We start from the raw sequence: 12,975 nt of genomic DNA on the forward strand, positions 1-12,975 counted from the left end.
ACTGAGAGGTTACAACGTGGCAAAGATCATACAAACTAGTACAGAACATACCTGAGCTTTTAATATAGGTAGTTTTTTTCTTTTTTTTTGAGACCGAGTCTCACTCTGTCACCCAGACTGGAGTGCAGTGGCGTGATCTCACTCACTGCAACCTCTGCCTCCCAAGTTCAAGCAATTCTTCTCCATCAGCCTCCCGAGTAGCTAGGATTACAGGCATGTGCCACCATGCTTGGCTAATTATTTTGTATTTTTAGTAGAGATGGGGTTTCACTAAATTGGCCAGGCTTGTCTCGAACTCCTGACCTTGTGATCCGCCCACCTCGGCCTCCCAAAGTGCTGGGATTACAGCCTTTGGGCCATCACGCCTGACCTTTTTTAAAAAATTGAGACGGAGTCTTGCTCTGTCACCCAGGCTGGAGTGCAGTGGCGCGATCTCGGCTCACTGCAACCTCTGCTTCCTAGGTTCAAGCGATTCTCCTGCCTCAGCCTTATGAGTAGCTGGGACTACAGGCACATGCCACCACACCCGACTAATTTTTGTATTTTTAGTGCAGACAGGGTTTCGCCATGTTGGCCAGGCTGGTCTCAAACTCCTGACCTCGTGTGATCCGCTCCCTTCGGCCTTTCAAAGTGCTGGGATTACAGCTGTGAACCATTGTGCCTGGCCGAATATAGGTAGTTTGACTATGGATCCACATCCCTAACCACTATGCCGTGCTTTTTCTCTCTATTAGTATGGATATACTTTCATACTAGTGTATGCAAATCTACTAGCTGTATTTTATTTCTCAGTGTGGTTATACTATAATTTATTTAACTGGATTGATAGAGATTTTTAGTTGTTTCTAGTTTTTAGCAGTTACACATAGTGCTTCAGTGAGGAGTATTTACTTCCCACCTCAAGCTGATTTGGACACCTTCCCACATAATCACTCTTCCCGTCTCCTTTATCATTACTGTATTAATTGATCTCCAAAATTCCTTCAGGGCCATCACCCTAAATTCTGAGATTTGCAGAGCCATAATTCTTAATCTCAGGGCTCTATATATTGTAGATTACTCAATGTGGTAATTGGCAAGGCTCATTTGTACTTTTTTTTTTTTTTTTTTTTGAGATGGAGTCTCCTTTTGTCGCCCAGGCTGGAAGGCAGTGGCACGATCTCGGCTCACTGCAACCTCTGCCTCCTGGGTTCAAGAAATTCTCCAGTCTCAGCCTCCCGAGTAGCTGGGATTACAGGCACATGCCACTGCGCCTAGCTAATTTTTATATTTTTAGTGGAGAAGGGGTTTCACCATGTTGGCCAGGCTGGTCTCAAACTCCTGACCTCAAGTGATCCGCCCATCTCGGTCTCCCAAAGTGCTGAGATTATGCGTGTGATCCACTGCATCAGGCTAATTTTTATATTATTATTATTATTTAGTAGAGACGGTGTTTCGCCATGTTGGCTAGGCTGGTCTTGAACTCCTGACCTCAAGTGATCCACCTGACTTGGCCTCCCAAAGTGCTGGGATTACAGGCATGAGCCACAGCATTCAGCTGTACTCATTTTCTAAGGATTGAAGGCCAGGGTGACATATTAGTTAACATTTATTGAAGGTTTCCTATACCAAGCACTCTACTAAGTACTTTACATGCATTATTCTAATTGTCTCAGCATTCCTGTGAGCAATTCTATTATTGTCCCTCTTTTTTAAAATGAAGAAACTGAGACTTAAATGATGTGTCTATGGTCATATAGCTAGTAAACAGCTGACTGATTGCAAGGCATATTATATATATATTTTTCTGAGACAGGGTCTCACTGTGTCACTCAGGCTGGAGTGCAGTGTGGTACAATCACAGCTCACTGCAGCCTCTACCTCCTGGCTCAAACGATCCTCCTACCTCAGCCTCCCAAGTAGTTGGGCCTACAGGTGTGCATCACCACACCTGGCTAATTTTTACTTTTTTTGTGGAGATGGGGTCTTGCTTTGTTGCCCAGGCTGGTCTTGGACTCCTGGGCTCAAGCAGTTCTCCCTCCTCAGCTTCCCAAAGTGTCGGGATTACAGGCATAAGCCACTGCATCGGGCCAATGCTAATATTCTTAACCCTTATATTAATTATTTTGCTAGGGCTGCCATAACAAAATACCACAAACTGGGTGGCTTGAACAATGGGAATTTAAGGCTGGGCGTGGTGGCTCACGCCTGTAATTCCAGCACTTTGGGAGGCCGAGGCGGGCAGATCATGAGGTCAGGAGTTCGAGACCAGCCTAGCCAATATGGTGAAATCCTGTCTCTACTAAAAATACAAAAATTAGCTGGGCGTGGTCGCATGCGCCTGTAGTCCCAGCTACTCGGGAGGCTGAGGCAGAAGAATCACTTGAACCCGGGAAGCAGAGGTTGCAGTGAGCTGAGATCACACCACTGCACTCCAGTCTGGGTGACAGAGCGAGACTCCATCTCAAACAAACAAACAAAAAACAAAACAAACAACAACAACACAAAACAATGGGAATTTGTCGTTTCACAGTTCTGGAGGCTAGAAGTCTGAAACCAAGGTGTCAGCAGGGTTGATTCCTTCTGAGAGCTCTGAGGGAGACTGTTCCATGCCTCCTTCCTAACTTCTGGTGATGGCCAGCAATCCTTGGTGCTCCTCAGCTTGCAGCTGCATCTTTCCAAACTCTGCCTCTGTTGTCATGTGAGCACTGTGTGTCTCTATTTTCTTTTTCTTTTTTTTTTTTTTGAGACGGAGTTTCACTCTTTCTCCCAGGCAGGAGTGAAGTGGTGTGATCTCGACTCACTGCAACCTCCGTCCCCCAGGTTCAAGTGATTCTCCTGCCTCAGCCGCCTGAGTAGCTGGGATTATAGGTGCCCAGTACCACGCCCGGCTAATTTTTGTAGTTTTAGTAGAGACGGGGTTTTACCATGTTGACCAGGATCACCTCAAGTGATCCACCCACCTTGGCCTTCCAAAGTGCTAGGATTAAAGGTGTAAGCCACCGCACCCGGCCTTATGTCCCTATTTTCACATGGTCTTTTTCCCTTCTTAGAAAGGCAACAATAATGTTGGATTAGGGCCAACCCTAACAGCCTCATCTTAACACGATTGTATCTGCAAATACCCTATTTCCAAATAAGGTCACATTCGTAGGTACTGGAAATTAAAACTTCAACATCTCTTTAGGGGACACAATACAACCCGTAACAACTCTTATTGCAAAACTCTCCTCAAATCCCCATGGAAAAATAGTTGTTCACTCTTCTTTAACCACTCCCATCAAGAACAGCCAAAGAGTTCTTTCTCTTGAACTACAGCAATACTTTTTTTTTTTTTTTAAGATGGAGTTTTGCTCTTGTTGCCCAGGCTGGAGTGCAGTGGTTTGATCTCGGCTCACTGCAACCTCTGCCTCCCAGGTTCAAGCGATTCTCCTGTCTCAGCCTCTGGAGTAGCTGGGATTACAGGCATGTGCCACCACGCCCGGCTAATTTTTGTATTTTTAGTAGAGACGGGGTTTCGTCATACTGGTCAGACTGGTCTGGAACTCCTGACCTCAGGTGATCCGCCCACCTCGGCCTTTCAAAATTATGGGATTACAGGTGTGAGCCACCGCACCTGACCTGCAGGAATAGTTGTTAAAGGGTGTTCTGAGATCAGCAGCATTGATATCACCTGACATACAGGATCTCGGGCCTCATTTCAGATCTAATGAATCAGAATCTACATTGTAGCAAGACCCCTGAGTGATTTGTATGAATTTTGATTTTTTTTGTTTGTTTTTCAAAGTATTACTATCTTTATTATGGTATAGAGTAGTATTTTATACATTAGCTCATTTTATAGCAAAAACATATATGTACAACCGTAGAGAAACCACTGCACAGATAGCTCCAACTTAAATTAGAAAATGTTTTGCCGGGCATGGTGGCTCATGCGTGTAATCCCACCATTTTGGAAGTCCGGGGGGTGGGGGGGGTGTGGATCACCTGAGGTCAGGAGTTCGAGACCAGCCTGGCCAACATGGTGAAACCCCGTCTCTACTAAAAATACAAAAGTTAGCTGGGCATGGTAGCAGGCGCCTGTAATCCCAGCTACTCGGGAGGCTGAGGCAAGAGAATCTCTTGAACCTGGGAGGTGGAGGTTGCAGTGAGCCGAGATCACACCATTGCACTCCAGCCTGGGGGACAAAAGCGAGACTTCGTCTCAGAAAAAAAAAAAAAGAAAAAAGAAAGAAAATATTTTATCTGTAGAAAATAGTGAAAATTATAACATTTACCAAGGTAGCCCAACAAGTTCATTTAAACCACATAGTAGCTACACACATTATACACTTATAAATAAAGGCTGAATTCTGGAATCCAGGAGAAACTTTAGTTTCATTTATTGAAGCAGCCATATTTTAAGTTATGTGAAGTGAAATTTCTATTGATCTTCCCTCTTACTCTTAATTTATGCCTGATTATTTTTCTTTTTTTTTTTTTTTTTTGGAGACGGAGTCTCGCTCTGTCGCCCAGGCTGGAGTGCAGTGGCCGGATCTCAGCTCACTGCAAGCTCCGCCTCCCGGGTCTACAGCATTCTCCTGCCTCAGCCTCCCGAGTAGCTGGGACTACAGGCGCCCGCCACCTCGCCCGGCTAGTTTTTTGTATTTTTTAGTAGAGACGGGGTTTCACTGTGTTAGCCAGGATGGTCTCGATCTCCTGACCTCGTGATCCGCCCGTCTCGGCCTCCCAAAGTGCTGGGATTACAGGCTTGAGCCATTTTTTTTTTTTTTTTTTTTTGAGACGGAGTCTCGCGCTGTGTCACCCAGGCTGGAGTGCAGTGGCGCGATCTCGGCTCACTGCAAGCTCCGCCTCCCGGGTTCACGCCATTCTCCTGCCTCAGCCTCCGAGTAGCTGGGACTACAGGCGCCCGCCACCACGCCCGGCTAGTTTTTTGTATTTTTAGTAGAGACGGGGTTTCACCATGTTAGCCAGGATGGTCTTGATCTCCTGACCTCATGATCCACCCGCCTCGGCCTCCCAAAGTGCTGGGATTACAGGCTTGAGCCACCGCGCCCGGCCCTGATTATTTTTCTTTCAGCTAAATCCATAATCCACAACAAGGTTTTAGCTGTTCTTTTTTTTTTTTTTTTTGAGACGGAGGCTTGCTCTGTTGCCCAGGCTGGAGTGCAGTGGCACAATCTCGGCTCACTGCAAGCTCTGCCTCCCGGGTTCAAGCCATTCTCTTGCCTCAGCCTCCCGAGTAAGCTGGTTCTACAGGTGCTCGCCATCAGGCCCGGCTAATTTTTTTGTATTTTTAGTAGAGACGGGGTTTTACCGTTTAGCCAGGATGGTCTCGATCTCCTGACCTCGTGATCCACCCGCCTTGGCCTCCCAAAGTACTGAGATTACAGGTGTGAGCCACGGCGCTTAGCTGTTCTTTCCTAAAGGACGGGTACCATATCCTTTTAATCTGTTTGATAAGGTACCCATGCCTATCCAAATAATGAAATGGTTCGGTTGTTATTAAAGCATGCCCAGTATTTGGGCAAAACCAGATTCTAATAAATTAAACTGTCACCTAATACCCATGGCTTGATGGGAAGCCATGAGGAACAAGGGTAAAGTGATAAAACTGGCAAGTGGATCAAGGAATAAAAGCCAAGAGAATTCTGAGACCAGAGGGCAAGAAACATCTAGTCAGGATTCAAGGACAGAACTGAAGTTCAAATAGAAAAAGGATGTTGCCTCAAGGATCAGGAACTGAGCTGTCTATCAGAGCCCCTAGTATGTGGTGATCAAACAAGGGGCAGTTAGAGATTAAAGACTGGATTAAGGAAGAGAAACCAAGACCTAGAAAGATTCTAGGTGTTCACAATAATTAAATGAAAACAAGACAGACCATGTGGCTTTAAATTTCCTAGCATAGTATGTTCCAGGATTCCCAGTACAGAAAGAATCTCTGGAAATTAAGGCGAGAAGATAATGCGACTCTTAAGTTCCTGTACTATGTAGAATGTTTCCCAGAGAAATAATATCTGAGAAATCAGGCAGAGTTATCTGGCCAGGGGGTACATCAAGTTCTTCAGTTCCCTCAAAACAACTGAACCACATAAAATTTGTCTTAAAAGGAAGCATCCAAGCAGCTAAAACAAACTTTCAACAGAGATTCAGTTTAACAAACAGATCCTGTACTGTGGCTTTAGGAACTAGGCCATTGACTACCTAAAAACCCCAGCTTGCCCACTTGAAGTTAACCTCTAGAAACATTAGTGATCTGTGAAGCTTTCACCATTAAAACAATGCTTTATCATGCAAATCATACTTGTTCTTCTCTTTGCTCTCCAGTTATGAATTTTCTACCTTTTTGCATTTGATTATTTCCAAGGGTTTTTTTTTTTTTTTTTTTTTTTTTTTACATACTCTTCAGCAATGCAAATCTGTGCCCCCTACTCCCTTAAGTCCTTCTTGGTAAATAATGTTAACCTTCCAATAGGAAGAAGCAGAGTACATTATCAGTTAAGCACCAGTTATCCAGACTTCTTACAAAGAAAGCTATGGAGCTACCTTATACATTTGAAATTCCTTAAAGACCCTGGCTTTCTATTAAAATGTACTTTTATATATCCTATCTGTGAAGAATTCACTGAAGCATGAATCACCTTATAATGAGAAGCTAAAAATGTATCAAAATGCACATAAGTATAGGTAATCTATATCAAACATGCTACGTCTTCCAAATCTAGAGCATACACTGGTATAAACTGTATTACAACCCAGCTAAGTTTGAAATCTTGTTTCAAAACATTGCTCAGTATTAAGTCTCAGTAGACAAATAATAGGACCACATGAGAAATTGTTTGACAGGTGGCTGAGAAAACCTTAACTTCCAAAGGCTCAAAGTGGTCCTCCAGAGACTGTTACACTCCCTTAAGTATTTACTTTAGGGAAGGACACTATTAAGGGACACTTTTGAATATAAAGACAGGTGAACTCACAAAGTATAGGCAGATACATGCTTGATTTTATCTTCTAATCTATAAATAATGCATTAGAATAAAAATGTAATGAATTCATACACCTTTCAAAAAGAAAAACTGATGAAGAAGCAGCAATAAAGTTATAAATGATAATGATCACATGAAATAATTTAGATGAATCTTGTCTGTCTGAAAGAGACAGGGACTCAGCAAGTGGTCAAAAGGAAGCACAACGTGCTTTTAACTTTGTATGAAAAATAATGTTCAGTTCTATATTGCCAAACATCATTCTCTTTTTGCTATATAAATCTTCTAGTTCTAATTATTGACCAAATGCTTTACTGAAACTCCTCTTCTGGCCTTTGTTTTGGGATCTGTCACTTTTGTTGCTACCTCCTGGTTGCTGTCCTCTCGGGCCTCTATTGCCTTCCCGCTGTCCTCTGAATCTTCTGTTTCCGTCCCGCTGTTCCCTGAAGCCTCGACTGCCTTGCCTCTAACCCCTGAAGCCTCCATATCCTTCCCGTGGTCCTTCTAGCTCTAGTTGCTCTGTGGCCACAGAAAGCTGCCAGCGTGGTGAATCATGCCATTTTTCCTGTATTTCTGTTGCTGATGCGGTGGATACATCAAAGCAAACACCCAGCTTTCCTTTGAGAAAAACCATTCCCTTCACTTTGGAATCAATCTCCTCGACCAGCTGCTCTTTTAAGTTCTTTCCAAGCATAACTAATATTTAGCATTTCAATTGAGCACCACAAGATCATGGTCACAAAACCCACATTTGAGTTGATCAAGGAGCGCTGGTCTACGGACATGGCACCTGAAATATGGGCCAGTGTTGCTGCCAGAGCTTCCACAGCTCCCTTCTCCTCTATCAGCTTCTCAGCTGATTGCTTAAAGTGACTAATGGCAGTGGGAGGCATGGAATCCGAAAGCCTGATGGCATCTTTGCTGGAAACTTTTATTTCTGTTGCAGAAGGAACACCTATTCTTTTGAACTTAATTCCCACTTTTTGCTCCACTTATACTAATTGATATTCTTCCTTGTGCTGATAAAAGCAGATGCACACCCCCGTCCTTCCAGCTCTGCCCGTCCACCCAGATCGATGAATGTAGGACTCAACATCCTTTGGTGGAGAGCTTTGTATAACCAAATGAACCTCAGGGATGTCTAACCCACGTGCAACGACATCAGTTGCTACCAAAACTCCAAAACTACCATTTCTAACACCTTTCAGGGTGATTTCCCTTTGCTTCTGTGGAATGTCTCCATGCAATGACTGGGCATCCTGCTTTATAGCCGAATTCTGGGACAGCTCCTGGGCTTCTTTCTTGGTTTCACGAAAGATGATAGTGCGTCCTTGATGACCACTATATACTCGGATGACCCAATAATTGCTGCCCTCTGAGTCCAGTGGCACTTAATAGCCAGATGCTCTATAGTTTTTGCCATTTTCTGAGTCTTTTTACCGATCAGGTCCACCTGTTCATATGTAGATTTCATGTATTTCTTGGCAATATTAAATACCCAATGAAGGCAAGTTTCAGAAAAAAAGCAATGTTTGGGGATTGTCTTCAGAATCTTTCTTGTATGCCACACTTAAAATCTCTTCCACTTGATCAGCAAATCCCATATCCAACATCTGGTCAACTTCATCCAGGACAACATGCTTAAGTTTGGTGAGATCTAGTTTGACATTCTGTATGCGGTCTTTGATAGGACCTGGTGTCCCAACCAGGATATCAATCCCATTCCCCATGCATTCGAATTGACCTCCGTAGGGAGTTCCACCATAAAAACAAGCCACTTCAAAAAAAAAAAAAAAAAAAAAGGGCCGGGCGCGGTGGCTCAAGCCTGTAATCCCAGCACTTTGGGAGGCCGAGAGGGGCGGATCACAAGGTCAGGAGATCGAGACCATCCTGGCTAACACAGTGAAACCCCGTCTCTACTAAAAATACAAAAAAAACTTAGCCGGGCGAGGCGGCGGGCGCCTGTAGTCCCAGCTACTCGGGAGGCTGAGGCAGGAGAATGGCGTGAACCCGGGAGGCGGAGCTTGCAGTGAGCTGAGATCCGGCCACTGCACTCCAGCCTGGGTGACAGAGCGAGACTCCGTCTCAAAAAAAAAAAAAAAAAAACAAGCCACTGACAGCCTTTTTGTGATGTCACTGAAGTCTTTGCTTACTTGATTTGCCAACTCTCTTGTAGGTGCAAGAACCAGTACCCGAGGGGGACGGCCTCTCTTCCTGTCTTGCAGTTCCCCATGAAGTTTCTCAATCAAAGGGATGGCAAAGGACAATGTTTTCCCAGTTCCTCTCCATGCCTGTGCAATTAAGTCCTTCCTGCTGTAAACATGATGGAATGTCTTTGCCTGTATAGAAAATAGGAAGGTCAGTCCTCAGCCTTTGAGAAGCTTAATAGTTTCTTCAGATATGGGACAATTAGAGAAAGTGCCTTCTTTTTGTTTCACAGGTATTTCCTGCTCTGTCTCACTGTTACTTTCTTCATTGGCAGCTTTATTGGGGTCACAGTCAGGTTCAGAATGAAGAAATCCATTCTTCAGTTTGGGGCTTTTCTCTCCAGTTTCTCCATTTATTTCCTTTTCTTTCTTCATCTTCTTGGGCTTAGGAGCATCTGTTTCTTCCTCAGAAGGCTCCTCATTTTTTATCACTTTTTTGGTTTTAGAAGAAACTGCTTTCTTTTCAATAGGCTCCTTTTTCTTTCTCAAACTTTTGGTTTTAGGAGAAATGTCATCTTGAGATGGCTCCTCTTTCTTTTTTGCCTTTTTGGATTTAGGATAATTCATGTCAATTTCAGAAGGCTCTGTTTTCTTTTTAACTTGTTTAGCTTTGGGGGAAACAGTTTCTTCCTCTTCCGCTGTCTCTTCAGTCTTACTAGATTTTGACTTCTCTTTTTTCTTTCTTTTCAGTTTGCTTTCATAATGTCTCCACTTTTTTCATTGTGGTGTCTGATTCCAAACCAGCATTACTATGGAGTCTTCCCAGCATCTTCAGTGCAGGCTGCCCAGGCCGACCGGTCTTCTCCACGTTGATGTTTAAGAAGCACCGATCTAGGGAATTTGAACAGTTATCTTTAGGTTGTGGCTACTATGGAGTGAATCTGATGAACACTTGTCTGGTAGGGAGAGTTAAATTCATTTTTTGTCTTTGATGCTTCCAATTAGAAATGTAAATATATCTTCATTATGGAAAAATTGGAAAGTGCCGAAGAGTATAAAGAAACAGCAGAATCGTTATTGACAATAATCTCACCACCTAGAGATACCACTGCTAACATTCTGAAACATTTCCTCCTATTTTTATTGCTTCCTTACTTTTACCATAGATAAAGCCAAAATTCTTAATATGCTTAAACTTTATATACTGATACAATTTTATTAGTTAATTTGTATTACCTCACAGTTTTGTGTGGTTAAAACCCAGGAAAATATGTGTATTTATGAATTTTATAATTTTGCAATATTATTCCTTTGTAACAACTAAGATTATAGAATCAACTAACACCTTAATTTTAGGCCAGATGATCATGGCTGCAGTTTCAGTCTGATAAAAGCATATTTACTCTTCAGTATGCTTAATTTATAGCTTAATTTTCTTAGAAGTAGTGTATCTTGTCTTTACTCTGTTATCAGATTTTATATTTTTTAGTTTCTAAGAAAAGTTCAAACTTTAAAATTTCTTTTTTTTTGGTAGTCTGTATTAAACAAAAAGAATACTTTCTACCTATGCAACCAAGTTGACATTACTATTACATATCACAGGGAAAGTGATACAAATTGGGGTATTGTAAGACTGGTTACTGCTAAACTTGACCCCAAAGGTAATTATAGTTTCTTTTTAATTAGCTCCAATGATTTAAAAATTAATTTAAAATATAGCAATTCTCAGCTAGAATCTTCACTTTTGGTATATCTGTGTGATATAACTTTAGGCATACATTTTGAAAAATCAAACGGGCAGTTTTACTCCTTCTACCTATAGTAAGTATCCGGATACCATGCAATGTGAGGAAGAACTGATAGGTCTGGAAGAGAATAGACTTATTGAGGGTATCCTAACTCTCTTCATTTAGCTGCTGTCATATGACACAGGGGTTAGATTTAGATTTGTGTTTCTTCAGAGGACAGATCTAATATCAGTGGAATCTATTAGGAAGGTATCAGCTGAGTCTGCTAATGATTAGAGCCTTCTAGCAGTTGACAAGCAACCTCAAGAATTAGTGAGTACTTTATCCCTGGACGTACGTAGGAAGAGCCTGGATGAGCCAGCTCTTAGAGATAACACAATTAGGCATTCAGCATAGTACCTATTAAGCAAGGAATTGTAAAGGGCAATTCTGCATTGGGTATGAGATCGAGATCAGACAGGTGGCCTTTAACATTCCAATTCTAGGATTCTTTAAACTGTAAGATAAGATTATTACTCCTTTTTTTTTTTTTTTTTTTTTTTTTAACAGAGCCTCCCTATTTTGCCCAGACTGGAGTGCAGTGGCATGATCTTGGCTCACTGCAACCTCCGCCTCCCAGGTTCAAGTGATTCTCCTGCCTCAGCCTCCCGAGTAGCTGGGACTTTAGGCGCAAGCCACCACGCCCAGCTACTTTTTGTATTTTTAGTAGAGATGGGGTTTTACCACATTGGCCAGGCTGGTCTCGATCTCCTGATCTCAAATAATCTGCCTGCCTTGGCACCCAAAGTGCTGGGATTACAGGTGTGAGCCACCACGCCTGGCCCCATTCTTCAATTAAGAAAGGTAAAGAGGGGACTATATCACACAATGTATAAAATCATGATCCACTGTGGGCAAGGTATTACAAAACCTGAAATATTAGAATGGAGAAAATTATCCCTTGAAACTTAGGTGAAGTGGATTAATATATTAAATGAGGCAGGTATGTTTTCTTTTCTTTTTTTTGTTTTTTTTTGAGACAGAGTCTTGCACTGTTGCCCAGGCTGGAGTGCAGTGGCGTGATCTTGGCTCACTGCAACCTCCGCCTCCCAGGTTCAAGTGATTCTCCTGCCTCAGCCTCCCGAGTAGCTGGGACTACAGGCACGCACCACCACGCCCAGCTAATTTTTGTATTTTTAGTAGAGACGGGGTTTCACAATGTTGGCCAGGATGGTCTCGAGCTCTTGACTTCGTGATCCGTCCACCTTGGCCTCCCAAAGTGCTGGGATTACAGGCGTGAGCACTGGTGCCCGGCCAGGTGTTTTTTTTTTTTTTTTTTTTAACACAGAACAAGGACTTAGGAAGTCTGGAGTTTAGTCTCATCTCTGCCGGTTCCATTTTGGAAAGCAATCCTGAATTTATTTTATTTATTTATTAATTTTTTTGAGGCGGAGTCTTCACTCTGTCGCCCAGGCTGGAGTGCAGTGGCACCATCTCGGCTCACTGCAAGCTCCGCCTCCCGGGTTCGCGCCATTCTCCTGCCTCAGCCTCCCGAGTAGCTGGGACTACAGGCGCCCGCCACCGCGCCCGGCTAATTTTTTGTATTTTAGTAGAGACGGGGTTTCACCGTGTTAGCCAGGATGGTCTCGATCTCCTGACCTCGTGATCCGCCCGCCTCGGCCTCCCAAAGTGCAGGGATTACAGGCGTGAGCCACCGCGCCCGGCCGCAATCCTGAATTTATAAAAGTGAATTCACCTTCATTGTTTTTAGGCTATTTTACTTTAGCCAAAGTTGTTCCATATTATAACAGCTGATGGACAAAGGGAAAGAACAGTTAGAGAATGTATTGTGTGGATTTTTTTTTTTTTTTTTTTTTGAGATGGAGTCTTGCTCTGTTGCCCAGGCTGGTGTGTAGTGTCATGATCTTGGCTCACTGTAACCTCTGCCTCCCATGTTCAAGCGATTCTCCTGCCTCAGCCTCCCGAGTAGCTGGGATTACAGGCGCTTGCCAACAAGCCTGGCCAATTTTTGTATTTTTAGTAGTGACGGGGACGGGATTTTGCCATATTGGCCAGGCTGGTCTTGAACTCCTGAACTCAGATGACCCACCTGCCTCAGCCTCCCAAAGTGCTGGG

At 43.3% G+C, this 12,975-nt stretch overlaps 1 pseudogene; it reads right to left on the reverse strand.

Annotated features, from left to right (window-relative positions):
• Positions 1-7,260: 7,260 nt before the first annotated feature.
• LOC126946144 (nucleolar RNA helicase 2-like) lies at positions 7,261-9,956 on the reverse strand (annotated as a pseudogene).
• Positions 9,957-12,975: the final 3,019 nt, after the last annotated feature.

This window comes from Macaca thibetana, chromosome X, assembly GCF_024542745.1.
Source record: "Macaca thibetana thibetana isolate TM-01 chromosome X, ASM2454274v1, whole genome shotgun sequence".
Classification (NCBI taxonomy): Eukaryota; Metazoa; Chordata; class Mammalia; order Primates; family Cercopithecidae; genus Macaca; species Macaca thibetana.